At 50.8% G+C, this 13917-nt stretch overlaps 1 long non-coding RNA gene across 1 annotated transcript in view; it reads left to right on the top strand.

Moving 5' to 3' along the window:
- Nucleotides 1-13692: 13692 nt before the first annotated feature.
- The window catches only part of LOC131274543 (uncharacterized), a 46875-nt gene continuing 46650 nt past the window's right edge, over nt 13693-13917 (top strand). The window contains exon 1 of the long non-coding RNA XR_009181763.1: nt 13693-13762. This is a non-coding gene — a long non-coding RNA (uncharacterized lncRNA). The remainder of the gene's footprint in view (nt 13763-13917) is intronic.

Here is a 13917-nt window from a genome sequence, read left to right as displayed (position 1 = left end):
GGTGGAGGAAGGATGTGAGCTGACGTCTACAGGGGTGGAATTTATGATGAGCTGGTGGACAGTATGAACACAAAGAAGTGATAAAATGGGGGCAAGGGGTTGCCTGTGGGTGGGGCTTTGTGGGTTTGAGGGGGGGCTGGGATGGGTGGATGTGTAATATTGCCCAAAAAGTGGGGGGAGGGAGGGGTAGCATACGAACATAGGAGAGTGTCAGGTGTTGGTTGAGAGTAAAATGCTGAGAAAATCGTATCAAAATATAATTAAGAGGGTTACCTGTTTAGGATGCTTGGAGGGGATGGTCTGATGCGGGACAGGCTCCTGGGGAATGTCTGAATGCTCATTTTGCCAGAGTGGGTGGTACCATTTGGTAGAGACCCAGGTAGTGAGAGTGGGGGTGGACCCACATCCTGGGGAGGACTAATGCCATAAAATAGAGGGAACTGTATCTCTCGAGAGAAAGGGTGGCTCTCAGGGCATTGGGGCAGTTGAGCAAGTCAGGCCCTGAACACTGTTGCAAGTATTTCTGGATGTGGCTCCTTGGGAAACGGAGGTTGGCTGTCACCGTGGGCACCAAGGGGATGGGAAAATGGATGTTAAATGTGTGGAACCAAGGTAAATGTGGGGTAAGAGAGGAGTTTCATGAGAGTACACAAGGATGGATATAAAACATGTAATATTACACCATAAACATATAGGGGACGACAGACTGATAATGTAAACCAGAATGTAAAACATAGGATAACTAAAAATTTAGAAAACTGTGTGTCCTAAAGTATGGACCACTATGTAAGCACAGATGTCACCTTGTTTGAAAGCTATTGTCTCAGACTCTGTACATCACTTTAAGTAAATATGATGTGAATAGTTTGTAAGAGTATCGCTGTGGAAGGGAAAAGGCTTTGTGGTGGATGTGTGGGAGTGCTGTATATTGTATATATGAATTGCTGTGGTCTAGGGCTCTTGTGAAGAGAAGTTCAATAATTAGAGAGAAAAAAAAAGAAAAAGATAGGATGTAGAATTTTTCCAAGTCAACACATATTCTATATCTAACCTTTAAACCCATCGCTATATGCCATTTTGCTAGTAAGGGATTCTGACATTATATTGGGCTTCAATTTTCAGGAAGTTTTGGATCACAGAGTGGTTCAACAATGGCAGCAGAGGAATACTGGTATAGGATACTATTGACAGGTGATATATGGCTGACAGGGAGCTATACAGGGCATATGTCCAGGGTGCATGGTAATGTTTGGATATACTCATAGTGGCAACAATTAAAAACAACAGCTGGGGGGGTACTGGGTTCCTGGCCAGGGGTGCTCTGTCGTGGTCCCTAGGGGAGCAGCAGCAGTCCCCCAGGTGCAGTGGCAAGGACCGGGAAGGAATGAGGGTCCAACAGTGAGCCCCTGAAACTAATGACTATGCTTGTGATCCTATATGCCTGAAATAAGAACAAGGCCTAGAGCAGCACTGTGCCTGGGAATTTCCTCCTGACAGCCTTCATGTTACTCAAATGTGGCCAGTCTCGAAGCCAAACTCAGCATGTAAATGCAATGCCTTCCCCCCAGTGTGGGACATGATACCCGGGGATGAGCCTCCCTGGCACCGAGGGATCACTATCAACTACCAACTAATGATGCAACTGGAAAATGACCTTGAATTGAAGGTTTGATGCGGATCAGCAGAATATCCCTGTCTACATATAATAACATGACTTTAAAATGCTGTTTGACCTAATGTAAGGGGGAAATGGAACGGAGAAATGAGTTTATATGGCTACGAGTCTCTAAAAAAGAGTCTGGAGGCTGTCAGAAGGATTGCCCTTATGCACAAGTGAACAGAGTCTAATGAGACAGATAAAGTAGATATAATCCCCAGGTATTGGTTTCTTTGAGGGCTGAAGATACCCATGGGTTCTATGGTCATGGCAGATGGGGTTCACTGCCATGTCAGGTGGCCCTTCTCTGGAGCTGGTGTTTCTGAGTGATGAAACTGGACTCAGATAGGATCTCTTTTCACAAGACTTTCATGCTACTTTACTGGAATTGTAGTTGGTGTTGGGGTTTAAGATATATTTAGGGGATTTGAATCTCTGGACTGACAATATGATAGCCAGGCCCTGAGCCTCAACAGACTCCAGCTCCTACAATCTGATTTATTGGACTCATCTCACTCAGCTAAGATGGAGTTGAAGGTCAACCACCACACCAGGGAGCCTAGAGTGCCTACAACTGAAAGCAGGAGGATTGCATCCAGTATCCCTGTGGAATCTGAGCCTCCTCTTGACATAGAGGTGCAATGGACACAACCAATCCAAGGTCCACAGAGAAAAGGTGGCATTGGAGTGGGAAAAGTGGACATGGTGGCTGATGGGTATGGGGAATGGCAGGAAGAGATGAGAGGTGGAGGCACCTTTGGGACTTGGATTTGCCCTGGATGGTGTTTCAGGGGCAATCACCAGACATTGTAAATCCTCCCAGGGCCCACTGGATGGAATGGGGAGAGTATGGGCTATGATGTGGACCATTGACCATGAGGTGCAGAGATGCCGAGAGATGAGCTTACCAAATGCAATGGATGTGTCATGATGATGGGAGTGAGGGTTGCTGGGGGGGAGTGGTGGGGTGGGAGTGGTGGGGTTGAATGGGACCTCATATTTTTTTTTAATGTAATATTTTTACAAAATCAATTTAAAAAAAGTGCCACATCACAGTCAGGGCAAGACCCAGTTGCTCCCAGCATTGACATCCCAGCTCTCAGAGAAAGGCCTGCCACGGCTTTTCTGGCTACTGCGCTGACAGCAGGGGGCAGTGCTTGTCCTGAGCTCTTCGTTAGACCTTGTGCACAAGCTTCTGCTGGTTGGGGCAGCCCCAGCCTTCGGTCTATGGAGTCAAGCATCTCCACCTCCCTCTTGATCTCATTCCTGCCCAATGGTTTGAACACCCCTCCCTCATCTTCATCATCCCCCTCCTCATCCAGAGGCTGAAGTCTTTAGAGACCAAGGATCTTGGACATAGAGCCAGAAGCCAAAAACCAGGAAAAGCCAGAGATAGAGAGAGACAGAGAGAGAGAGAGGCAGAGAGAGCGAGATAGACTGCCATTACCTTGATTTTGGATTCCTAGGCTCTTAGCCCCTGAGTCAGTAAAGTTCTGTAGGCTTGGGGCCTAATTCCAGGTGGGACACCTCAGCCCTGCCCCCAGAACATCAGGTCTGAAGTTTCTCTAAAGACAGGTGTCAGAAGAGGTCAACACTTCTAGTGCACTAGAGCTTTCCCATTTGGGAGGTACCACCTTCATAAACGACATGCCTAGATGCCTGCAGGCCTGCTTGCCCTGGGCTCCTGCATCTTAACGTTCAGGACCAATCCTTAATGGTCGTCTCCCTCCCTGGGGTTCCACTCCCACATCACCCACAGTGTGGCCATTTGAAATTATTGGATGAATACCTAAGAAGAGAAAGATAATGTTTTTACAGTCATCTCTTGCTGTGGGTGTGATCCACTTTGAACTTGAGTAGAGAAGTTCAAAGCATGACCGTCAGTAGAGAGGCCTTTGACTAGATGACTTAATAAGACCACTCGAGGGTCTGGATTGGACTGTGTCAGTGAGGCCTGACTCAGGTCGGGTCTCGCCTGACCACCCTCACTGGCACTGATACAAGCAGAAACACAGAGAAAGAAATAGACAGAGGCAGGGAAAGCTCGCCACCATGTTTGGTCCTGCCGCATGGAGACTGGGCAAGGAGGCCCAGAAGAGAGCAGCCCTGAGTCAGCTTTGCTGAGAGCTGCGGAAGAGCAGAGGCCTCGGCAGAGACCCAGGGCCATCTCGCTTCACCTCGTGGGAGCTGACTGGTGGGAAAGCACCGGTCACCATGCCTCAGGTTGCACTTTTCACGTTCTTGCAAGCTTTGACCCCAAAGAAATCCCCTAACCAAAGCCAACCCATTGCTGATACTTTGCAATGGCTGCCCTTGGGCCAAGGAAAACACTCGGCCTGTGGGGGTCTGGCCAAGCACAGCCATGCTCACCCTGCCCACCAGTCAGCCTACTCTTCCCACCATGCCAGCCACCCCCCACCTGCACAATTCCAGGGACTCCCCGTGCTGTCCATGGCCCCAGGTATCCTGCCTTGACCTGTCTCCTCTGGAGTGGGTGATTTTCCGTGTGCCCACAGCACCTTCTCCTCATCTTTGTTTCAGCAGTGTCCATATTCTTATTCCCAAATCTACCTCTCCCCAGCTGTCAGCTCTAGCAGGGCACGGACAGTGCCCGACTCCCTGTCCTCGGTGCCAAACCCCCAGAAGGCACTCCATAAAGGTTTGTGGAGTGACTGCATGACTGGGAGGCAGTGGGGAGAAAAGAGATTTGGCAGCTTTCAAGCATCACCTCTGATCTGTAGACCATCAGGCTGTTGGCTGCAGGCCTTTGGGCCCTGAAGAGGAGGATAGGACCTCCAGGCCAGAAGTCATCTGGGCACTGATCTTCCCAACCAGCTGCTTGACTCTTACACTGCACATGCAGGCAGCACAGTCAACAGGGAGGGGACCGCACACCCCCCGTGTTCAGAGCTGGACACCAAGGCTGGCCTCCTTACCATGGAGGTGCTTGAGGACCAGGCCTGGGTGTGGGGAGAGCTCATGCCCCTTTGGCAGCCCCCAGCTCTGCTGTTCTGTGTGCCCTGGCCAGGAGCCCTCCTGGTGTGCCCCCCACCCTCCATTCCAGCTCCACAGGAGACTTGTTCAGCCTTAAGCAGGCAAGGCCTTGTCCACCTCAGAGCCCCCTGTGCACACAGTTATTCCCTGTAACCCACCACCTCCTTGGGCTCTTCTGCAAAGCACAGACTTTGGAGTCAGAGTGCCAGAGGTGGAAAACACACAGCTGGAGCAGGTCATGGCCCTGTGTCGGGATCGCAGACCCTGCATTTTCTAGAAGGCCAAAGGAAGCCAGTGATTGCCCACTCAGGCAGGTGTGTTGGGGTTGAAGAGTTGGTGTGAAGCCTCTAAAGAGCTTTGATTCAGGAGGTCCCTTGGCCCAGTGAGCAAGCTATGGGCAAGGCCCCAGTCAGGAAGAGGGGAGGGCGAGAGCAGGGACCATGAGCCCACCTCAGAGGCAGGGCTCGCTCTCTTGGAGCTGCAGGACTTGAGTGCCGGAGCTGCCTGCTCACCATCCATGGGGGCAAGGCCAGGCGGCCCAGGAGGGCTCCTTAGCAGCAGTGAGCACCCCTACCCTCAGCACTGGGGGTGTGCCCTGCCTCCACCCTGGGCTCCTCTGCCCCTCTCATATACCCCTGGGCTCTGCTAGAGATGGGGTGGGTTCAGGTGCCCTGGGTCTTCTCAGGGAGGACAGGAGGAGGCAGAGGGAGAGGAGCACAAGGCTGACCTGCTTTCTCCCCTACTCAGACTCACAGGGCTGTGGCCACCTCCAGTCCGCTCCAGGTGTGCCATCCGCTGGCACGTGAGAAAATTAAAAACCAGTAAGAGAGGCTTTTCCAGTCTTCAGAGATTTCCTCCCCATGGCCCTAAGAAGCAGATCTCCCACCAATCCCTGAGTCCAGAGCCCAGTTTTGAGAAAGGAGCAGGGCCTATCCTAACAATCCGCATCTGGGTCGAGGCAAGAATCAAAGAGCAGTGGTAACACACAGCCTCCCACCACTCCATCCCTACCAAAGAAAAACAGGGAGCATTTGAGTACATTGCATCCTCATCAAATGCCCAGACATCAGCAACAAATTATGGGCCCTATTAAGAAAACAGAAGGCACAGCCCAAGAAAAGGAAGAGACCAAAGCCCCGGAAGAGATGCAGGATTTGAGAGGCCTCATTGGTGAGATGCACACAAATTTCCACAATCACAATAATGAGCTGAGGGACAATGTGGATAAGGAGATAAATGACAACAAGAAGACATTGAGGAGGGCGGGGCAAGATGGTGGCTGAGTGAGTGCACCTTATAGTCTCTCCTGCAAAGAAGCGGCTGGGCAGTGTTAGAAATTCTTCAGGACCAGGCTGTTTCAGGATTTTGCAGGGCAGGAGGTGTCTGGACATTGATTTGGTGGGAAGGTAACAGAGAAGATTCATGTAAAAGATAAAATTGAGGCTCTTTTATATGGAGTTAGGTACTGCACACAGGATGCTCCCCCCTAGAGTGGACAGCACCGTGGCACTGGCACTGAGGTGGTGATTCCTGGAGGCTCTGCGGTGCTGGGGAATTCATAAGCCCTGAGCAGGCTATTCAGGGGCTGGCAGGGCAGGAGGCCTTCAGAAATCTATTTGGTGAGACAAACAGAATATTTTGTGAGGTGGGGAATTTTTGATTTCTGACATGAATAATAGTGCTTCCGGCTGGAGCCCCGCCCCCCGGGCCTGGCTGCTGATCTGCAGCAGTCTTGGATCACTTGCAGTGAATAGACATCACCAGGAGGTTGTTTCGGGGGCTTGCAGGGTGGGAGGCATCTCGAAGCCAATTAGGGGAATCTTTTGTGAGGCATGGGATTTTCAGTTTCTGACACTGATATTGGTGCTTCCAGCTGGATCCCTTCCCCCTGGGCCTGGCTGCTGATCTGCAGCATCCTTAAATTGGCTGCAGTGTAGAGGAGCCCCCAGCTGGCTGTTTCAGGGGCTTGCAGGGCGGGAGGTATCCTGAAGTCAAACTGGTGATACAGCCACAGAAGAGACCCTAGTGAGAAGGGCAATTGCAGGTTTCTGACCCATAGGTCAGAGTTTGCAGATGTGACCTCCCCCATAGAGCTGGCATCCAGCTGTGGGGATTCCTGAAGCCTGTGTTGCACTGTGGTGCTCCCAGGCTCCCTGTTAACCATATTTGAGGTTGCCAGGTCTGTGTCCCCTAAACTCTGGTGGTCCACACCCCATAGACTCACACCTCTTGAGTCTGCAATATCACAGAATTTCCATCCCTGAATCCACCACACCCTGAGGTCCATCTGAGGTCCGTGATTGTCCTAGCCCTCAAAGTTTGCATTTTTTCTTTTTTGTTTTTCCAGTTTTGTTTTTTTATTTTTATTTTTTATTTTTTATTGTCCTGGTTGCTAATATTGCATTATCTCCTAGTCTTTTCTCCCATTGTAGCCCACAAGGTCTTTTCTTTTTTCATTTATTTAGGGGTTTTTTGTTGTTGCTGATGTTGTTGTTCTATATCTTCTTTTCTTTTCCTTATTTGTTCCGTTCCCTTTAGCCAACCCCCTTTTTCTTTCTTTCTTTCTTCTCTTTTTTTCCTCTTGTCCCTCATTTTCCTCTTATTTTATTTTATCTTAATTGTACACTAGGTGCTGCAGGGAACACCTCACATTTGCTGGGTTTCCTCATCCTCTGTTGCCTCATTTCTGTGTGAATTGATTTTGGCTACCTACACTATCCCCTTTCCCCACATCTTAATATCCTTCATCATCTACTGTCTCTCCTATATTCCACCTCCCTCTCTTTGATCCCAAATTGTCTAACTTTTAATTTTTAATACCTTTGTTTTGTTTTCTATCTTTTATCCACTCTTTAAACTATTGTCTTTCCTTTCACTTTCCCTCTCTCTAACTTTTTAATTCATACCATATTCCTCCATATTCAGTCGACTACCTCATTATAGGTACTCTACTTACTGCTATAACTCTACACAACGTACATGAATCTAATATCCATCCTCCCAGACCTCATATTGTTGCTCTGCTAACATTTATCACCAATACTACTTTACACATTTTCCTTTCTTACAAAATTACCTTTCCCTGGCCCTAATACTTTCCTTCAAAGTGAACTCAGCCAGCAATAAGAAATCAGAAGAAGAAGAACAAAGTGACAAAGAGAAGATATAACACTTACGCAAAAACAACAGCTAATTAATCCCCAAGACTAGACAAAGAAGCTAAGGAACTGACTAAACCTGTCAAGATAAAATGATGACCAGACAGCAACAAAAAACTACAAACCAAACCAGTAATCAGGAAAACATGCTTGAATCCAATGAACAAATGAAAAACCAGGAAGGGGAGCAGAACTTCACACAAGTAATTAAAGATCTCGGAACATATATCAGAGACAAATTTAATGAAGTAAAGGAAGAGATTAACAATATGAAGACAACACTTGGAGGGGAAATTTCAGACATATGCAAAAGGATAACAGACATCATGGAAATGAACACCACAGTTCAAGAAATCAAAAATACACTCGCAGTAAATAGCAGCAGATTAGAAGAGGCAGAGGAGAGAAGTAGTGACGTGGAAGACAGTACATCGGAAATCAAACAGAGAGTAGAATTGATCGAAAAAATATAGAAAAAAATCCAGCTAGGACTTAGGGACCTGAATGACAATGAAAAATGCACAAACATACATAATTATAGGCATCCCAGAAGGAGAAGGGAAGGGAAAGGGGTCAGAAGGAGTGTTGCAGGAAATAATGGCTGAAAACTTCCCAAATCCACTGAAAGAGACAGATGTACATATCCAAGAAGCACAGCACACCCAAAACATCATAAATGCCAAGAGACCCACCCCAAGACATATACTTGTCAAATTATCCAATGCTCAAGACAAAGAGAAAATTCTAAAAGCAGCAAGAGAAAAGAAAACCATCACATATAAGGGAAGCTCCATAAGATTAAGTGCTGATCTCTCATCTGAAGCCATGGAGGCAAGAAGGCAGTGGTATGATATAGTCAAGGTACTAAAAGAAAAAAAAATTCCAACTGAGAATACTCTATCCAGCTAAACTAGCATTCAAAAATGATGGAGAGTTCAAAATATTGATGGGTAAACAGAAATTAAAAGAGTATGCCAACAAGAAACCTCACCTTCATGAAATTCTAAAGGGAGTTCTGCAGGAAGAAAGGAAAAAACAGTACAGGCAGAGTTGGAGGAGAGTGTAAGAACAACAAAAAAGACAAAAAGAGAAGGAAAAAAAACCAAAATATAACAAACACAAGTCCAATCAAAATATGGCTAACATAAATAATTCCTTGAAAATAATAACACTGAATGTCAAAGGATTAAACTCACCTATCAAAAGATTCAGACTGGGACATTGGATAAGGAAATATGACCCATCTATATGCTGTCTACAAGAGACACATCTTAGACCCAGAGATTCATGGAGGCTGAAAGTGAATGGTTGGAAAACAATCTTACAAGCTAACAATAACCAAAAAAAGGAAGGAGTAGCTATATTAATAACAGACAAAATAGACTTTAAACATGAAACAATTGTGAGAGACAAAGAAGGATACTACATATTAGTGAAAGGGACGCTCTCACAAGAACAAACAATCATAAATATGCTTCTAACAAGGCCGCCTCTAAATATGTGAGGCAAATGCTGGAAAAACTAAGTGAAAGAATAGATACATCTACAATTATAGTGGGGAATTTTAATACACCACTATCAACTCTGGACAGAACATCTCAAAAAAGAATTACTAAAGAAACAAAATATTTGAACAGTATATTAGAGGAGCTGGATCTAATAGACATATACAGATCATTACACCCAAATACAGCACGATGTACATTTTTCTCAAGTGCACATGGATCATTCTCCAAGATAGACCATATGCTAGGCCACAAAGAAAGGCTTAATGAATTCAGAAAGATCGAAATCATACAAAATAATATCTCTGATCACAGTGGAGTGAAGCTGGAAATCTGCAAGGGCCAGAGGCCTAGATCTCACACCAAGATATGGAAATTAAACAGTACGCTCTGAGAAAAACAGTGGGTCAAAGAGGAAATCTCAAAAGAAATCAATAACTACCTTGAAACAAATGATAATGATAACACAACATACCAAAACTTATGAGATGCAGCAAAAGCAGTACTGAGAAGGAAATTTATAGCCATAAATTCATGCATCAAAAAAGAAAAAAGAGCAAAAATTGAAAAACTAACGACACATTTGGAGGAATTAGTAAAAAAACAACAAAGTAATCCCACAGAATGATGAAAGAAAGAAATAACAAAGATAAGAGCAGAACTAAATGAAATAGAACATAAGAAAGCACTTGAAAAGATAAACAATACCAAGACCTGATGTGGGGTCAGGTTGGCCAATGGCATCCCCTTGTTCCTCTGGCCCCAGGACAATGCAGTCCAGAAGGTCGTCTCCTAACCAGGAGGGTCTGCAGTTCCCCAGGTTCTTCTCAGACCCTCGGCCTTGCAGGGGTCTTTCTTCCCCAAAGACCCTCCCAGCACCCACCCTTTCAGGTCAGGGGCCTCACCTTTCAGGTGTTTGCTCACCTGCAGTTCAGAGTGAAGGCCGAGGACCTTTCTTCATTGGGGGCCTGCATGGCCCCTCAGCCAGACATCGCTCAAGGTTCGGGGCAGCAGGTGGGCCCAGGCCCCACCCAGCTGGGTCCAGGCACTGCATCTGACCACACTGCCCCCTCTGTCCCACCCCAGAGGAAGAATGAAGGGGCCTTCACAAGGGGGGAGAGCCACACCATGCGCACGGTCAAGGCAGGCTGCTGTGAGGACCTGTGGAGCACCTGGTACCCACCTTGCAGGAGGGCAACCTCGCTACATCCGCACCTTCCTGGGGATCTACTGCATGTTCGCCTCCACTGAGCAGATCCTGGACTGGCTGTTCCATCAGTGAGCTCCTGCCCCCCACCCGCCACCTGGGCTGCTCTGCCCCCCACGTGCTGGGTGTCTCAGAAATGCCACTGTACCCACTGGCCTCAGTTTCCTCCTTGGGAAGGGAGCACCCTAAGGACCAGCCCCCAGAGCTGATTGTAGGACAGACTGGGAGGGTCCGTGGGAAGGACTGCCACGAGCCTGGCTCCCAGACAGGGTGGCTGGAGGTGCAGGGCTGCTCCCGGGTAGGACTTCCCTCTGCCCAGGGAAGAGGCTCTCAGCCTTGCCCCCTTCGAACCCAGTTTTCTCATTTCTCAGGGAGGCCTGCAAACCTTTCAGGCCTCTGACCTTGGTGAGGTCAGAGCAGGGATCTCTGTGGGCTGCCAGAGGGCTCCAGGCCCACCCTGGGTCTAGGAAGTGCTGCAGAGGGCTCAACCTTCCCCTGGTAGACAGCACATGTCTACTTGGTGCACGTGCTCCCTTCAGCACCTGGCTTCAGGCAGCAGACAAGGCAGACCAAAGATCCTGCCTTCTGGGTTCCTTTAGAAGGAGGGCTGCCAGCAATAGGCTGAGCCATCTTCAGTAGGGGGCACACTCAGCAAGAAGCTGTGACAGCCTCACGGTCTCCTCTAGGTATGGAGGTGACCTCGGTGGGAGGGGCGAGCCTCGTGGATGCCTTGACATGAAAATGTAGGTGTACTTTGGGTGAGGGTGAGGGGCTCTCGTGCCCAGACCCCATTGTGGGGAGTCAGGAGGTGGGTGGTGGGGTAGGACTGGGCAGGGTCTGGGGACACATGTCCTCCATCCCCTGGAAGACTGAGTCCAGAGGGCTTCCCCCTCCCCTTGCCAAGGAGTAAGGAAGCTGAAGTGGGGTCCCGGGACACTGTCTGCACAGAAGACCAGGGGGCTCATTCCCGAGAGAAGCCCACCTGTCCTCTGCCCCCTCCCAGCCCCCAGGCCTCCAAACACCACGTCACACAGACCCCAGATGGGAGGTGGTGAGCGGCCTGCTGCCAATCTGCCAGGGACCTCAGTCCTGTCTGCCTCCTGCAGGGGTGGCAGGGATGGCTGCATCCCCATCAGGGTGGGGGGCAGTGTCCATGGGAAGGGGAGACACACATGACACCAGGTGGAAGAAGAGGCAGCTCCTCAGGTAGACACTCCTGGGTGGTGCCTGCAAGGGCCTGGGATGGGAGGATGGGCCTTGCCCCCTCCACACTCACCCGGGCTGAAGCTCCTACTGTGTGTCAGCACCGGGCTATGGCCAGGCCAGTAAGAGCCCTTGCTGTCCTTGTGGACTTTCTGTGGACTAGGAGGGTCCCTGGGGGCAGTGTGGAGGGCAAGGCCAGCATCTGACCATGCCCTCAGCACCCTCTGCTCCCTGCTGGGCACCTGGACGGACCAGTACTGGAAGGACTTCCTGCAGCCTCCAGACTCTCCCTGCCTCCAGCTGCTGGTGGCGCATGCCCAGGAGCACCTGCCGGGCTCTGGCCTGCAGAGCCATGCCGCGCTTCTGCTTGCACAGATGAGACACCCGGAGCCCATGAAGGCAGAGCCAGAGGGTGAGAGGGCCTCGGGGTGGGGGCACTTGAGCTTGTGGGCTGGGGGCTGGGATTGCACCGCAGATGCAGGAGCCAGCAGAGGCTGCCCTCAGGCTGTGAGCAAGGCAGAGCCCAGACATGTCACCTGGGAGCCTGCAGGCAGGGAGCACTTTTCTGGGCAGGATCTTCCCCTCGAGGTAGTGGCATCTTCTCTGTATTGGAATGACACTCTGAGCCATTCATGGTGGGGAAACTGCCTCTTGTCCAGCTCCTTGGTCAGCTCCAGAGCTGCCAATGCCTCCAGTGTGGCCACCAGCACCAGTTCCACTGCCTGCAGTGGACACAGGTCCAGAGCCTGAGTCGGATCCATCAACAGTTAGCGAGGTGGCGCCAGCGTCTGCCATGCAAATAGAGCCTGATGCATTTGATGCCTTGGCACCAGGTCCTGAGCTGAAGGTGGCTCCAGCACCACCACAGCTGCCTCCCACAGAGATGGGGCCCATGCCCTCCCTGGAGCTAGACCATCCGACCTGGTCAGCCGGAGCACCTGCTCAGGAGCCACAGGCAGCTGCAGCACCATCAGGAGCATGAGCTGCAGAGCTGGAGTCACGTCCAGCTCCACCTGCCTCGCCGTTGCTCCACGGATTGGCACTGACTGCTCTTGAGGGAGAGCATGCTCCTCCAGCAGCAGAAGCGCCAGCTTTCGAACTGGAATATGCCTTGGGGCCACCTCCACTGCCACCTGTGGAGGGAGCAACAGTACCCCCTCCAGAGGTAGAGCCAGCCCCTTCTGCAGGGGCAGCCCCTGCTGCACCAGCCGCACCACCAGTTGGCGAGGGGAAGGCAGTCCCACCACCACCTCCAGTGCCACCTGCACAGGTCACTCCAGTGCCCACTCTGGAGCTCCAGCCGGTTCAGGCACCTTCAGGAGCAACGGCTCTCGAGGGGGAGGCAAGTCTGGCAGCAGCCCCTGAGCCACGGCAAGAGCTCAGATCAGCAGCAGGGCAGGCTGCCCCCCACCCCACAGCCTTCCTGCCCCTGGCCTGGGACCTGTGGGGACGGTCTGTGTGAGCAGAAGCCTGAGCTCCTGGTTTTCCCTCCCGAGCTGGTGGCTGAGCAGCTGTCGCACATGGATATGGTGAGCAGCTGGGCTCAGCAGGGTGGAGCTGGGGGGGAACTTCCTCCCAAGACCTGCCACCCCAGTCTTCCTCACCCTGATCCTGAATCCTGGGATGGGTTAAAGCCCTGGTCCACTGCCAGCCTTCTTCCCTGGGCGAGTTTCTTGAGCCCATGCCTGCACTTGGGCCTCTGGAGAGGACACTAGCCATCCCTGCCACACCCACTGCTGTGACGATGACCCAGCCAGGGTCCTGAAGGCCGGCGGGATCTGAGCTAGGGGCCGGTAAGGCTTTCTGACTTGCCCTGCTCCCCAGGAGCTGTTCAAGAAGGTGGTGTCCTATCACTGGCTGGGCTCCATCTGCTCCCAGCGCCACCAGAAGGGCAAGGAGCACGTGGTGCCCACCGTGTGTGCCGTCATCAGCCAATTCAACCACGTGGCCAACTGTGACATGGCCCTGCCTCGGAGACCACAGCATGAAGGCCGCAGACAGGGCTAGGGTGGTAGAGCACTGGATTGAGGTAGCCAGGGTGCGTGCTGGGGCCCTCTGTGGACTCCTGGAGTCCCCTGTGCTCTGGTAGGCTCTCGGCCTCTGGGACCTGCCCTGCCTGGAGCATAGCCCTCCTCCCTCCTCACGTCCCTCCCTCCCCCGGCTCTTCCCTCAGGTGGAGTGTGGGGGTCCCGC

Source organism: Dasypus novemcinctus, chromosome 19 (genome assembly GCF_030445035.2).
Source record: "Dasypus novemcinctus isolate mDasNov1 chromosome 19, mDasNov1.1.hap2, whole genome shotgun sequence".
In the NCBI taxonomy this organism is placed as follows: domain Eukaryota; kingdom Metazoa; phylum Chordata; class Mammalia; order Cingulata; family Dasypodidae; genus Dasypus; species Dasypus novemcinctus.
This window is presented reverse-complemented; position numbering and strand designations above follow the sequence as displayed.